We start from the raw sequence: 2,527 nt of genomic DNA, 5'->3' as shown, positions 1-2,527 counted from the left end.
TAATTAACAGCTTTTTCGCATTCGGCTACCTTAAAGCAATTTTAAAGGCAAATTTTCAAATAAGATAGTGTTAAATCTTTCTTCTGGTTTACTTCACCTGGTATAATTTCACGATGGACATGATATAGCTTCGAGTACGTGTACGAGTGTACAATTCATGTGGCAGGAAAAACGTAGAACCGTCAACAAAAAAGATTAAAAGTCAATGCGAATTAATGGACTATAACTTTCTAAAAATGTTAATTATAAATTTAAATTTTAGTAAAAATTTTATGAATTTTACTATTTGTACAAAGTTTGATAGATATGTGGATTTATAAGGTGTTTGTTACATAACGAGCTAGACTTTTATTAAAAACTCTTAATAAAAAAAAGAATAAAAATAGTCGAAACGAGTCAAACTACCGCATATTAATTATAAATCAATTTAAATCTCAGTAAAAAGGCCTCATTGGGCCGTAGTAAAAGGAATGAAATTTTGAGAGAAAGCAGCTTTTATTCATACGGCCCATTATGTGTACAAGTAAAGTATATATTTTTTAATTCAAGAGACGCACAATACCATTCTGTATTTAAGTATTTTTTTCACATATGTTTTATTTTTTTTGTTATACCTAAGTACAAGTTTTTGCCCCCATACCACCACACATTATAGAAGCTATTTATTGGCGATTTGAATCTTGACTTGTAGCTGCAAAGTGTCATAATCCAAAAAATCAACTCAAGAAGAACGGCTTTTAAGTTGTGAATTTACATACTTATACTCATATAGTAAAAATCAATATAAATTTTGTTTTAGTAAACTACTGGGAATCCTTAATGTTTAGAAATCTTTATACAACATAGAAGAACAGGTAGCCGTCATTTCTGAATCTAACTCAATTATTTTTATTTTTATATTTTTTTATGATGGCTCTCTTGCAGCAAATGTGCGATATGAACATTTTTTATCCCATACGATGCTGGGATTAATTGCGTTGGCATGTGGCGTGTGGCAGCAGCTGATGCACGTAAGTGACGCTATCAACCTTGGCAATACATTTGGCTAAATCTCTGACGTATTGCCGGTTCGATTGTATGTAAAAATAAATTCGCGATTAATCAGACAAAAATGCAAGAATACCTAGTATAATAATTTAATAAGAAAAGTTGCAGCAATGTACACATTAAATTTTAAACTAAAATAAATTCTTATATTCATTTTCTTTTTTAATTTTTAGTTAGGTTTTACATTAACATCATTTGCTTTTAGCATTGCATTCGCTACAAAAATTTACTTTGATAACACCTTTTGTTTATAATCACAACCCATACATACGCACACAAATGTCAAAGGGTGGCGAGGCTAAAATGCCGGTGCTCTGCGCTCAGCACTTTAACCTTCAATTGACTTTGAAAACTATGCGCACAATTTGTTTGCATCACAGCGTAAAAAAGACTGCTAAGTCTGCGTACCAATAAACAAAATTTACGCAAATAAATTTAACCACTTTGGACAGCTTTGAAACAACGTAGATACACTTATCAGTGCCGGCCAAGAACTTTGACAATAGGAACGCCATATCAGCGCGCATCGGCTTGCAGCAGCGTCGCAGTAATGCACTCGCTTTTACAATTTTTTTATTTCAGCAGCCTAATCGGCATAGTTCCACTACTCACCTGCGTCTTACTTCCCGTTCGAATGGCTTCAAATATCCATCTAATCTGAAGAGTTCATCAATATGTTTAACTTCGACTTTCATTGGATCCATTTTTTGGAATTTATTTCACAGCCAAACAAGAAGTTAAATGTAGAAATAATTTTTCTGTGCCTTCTGCACCACTGCCAATACTATCACTTGCTTATTGCGTATACACTTCTATACTACAATAAATTTTCTATTCTGAATGCGATCTGGACGAAAATGTTTGGACGCCAACTGACTCGGTTCACATATGGAAAGCTCTGCGATACAAAAGCACAATAACAGCTTACATAGAAGAGCGAATGTCACAGCAAAGGGGCGCCCGAGACAACACACCAAACAGCTGTTCGAAAGCATTGAGGACAACTAAAAAGCACCACCGCGAAGTAGTAGTTTACTGCGCTTTCTTTTTTGCCCCCCTTTGCCTCCCCAGACACTCAACCGATACATACCGCTTATTTTACCATTATTGGGGATATTCATAGTCGAAATGAAATCGACTCTAAGGCTAGTTATAACTTTTTGACATAGTTTTCAACGGAAATTCTGTCAAAAAAGCTGCTTAGAATAGATTTTATTTTATCTATGAGTATGTCCAATTATTTTTAATAAAATGCTAATAGAGATCATCATTTTCTGTGAAAAATAGTTTTTTCTCTTAAAATAAAAGCCTATTTAAGAGGGTAAATTAAAAGGACGCAATATGCAATACAAAATTGCTTGTTAAAAAGTGCTTATATCAATATAACAACTATTATAGTTTAGCCGTTTAAGTTTGTATATAAACTATCGCAAATTACACTGGTCTACAAATTTCAACTTTTTTTCTGCGAATAAGACGG

The 2,527-nt window shown here is 33.2% G+C and overlaps 1 long non-coding RNA gene across 1 annotated transcript; it reads left to right on the top strand.

Annotated features, from left to right (window-relative positions):
- Positions 1-642: 642 nt before the first annotated feature.
- Positions 643-1,160, top strand: LOC118732325. The gene is made up of 3 exons (XR_004992120.1): positions 643-741; positions 800-854; positions 925-1,160. It is a non-coding gene; the product is annotated as an uncharacterized LOC118732325 (long non-coding RNA).
- Positions 1,161-2,527: the final 1,367 nt, after the last annotated feature.

The sequence above is a fragment of the Rhagoletis pomonella genome, unplaced genomic scaffold (assembly GCF_013731165.1).
Source record: "Rhagoletis pomonella isolate Grant_MI unplaced genomic scaffold, Rhpom_1.0 Rhpom_scaffold_18780, whole genome shotgun sequence".
Lineage (NCBI taxonomy): Eukaryota > Metazoa > Arthropoda > Insecta > Diptera > Tephritidae > Rhagoletis > Rhagoletis pomonella.
Note: the sequence above shows the minus strand (reverse complement) of the source record. Positions and strands in the feature narration are given on the sequence as shown.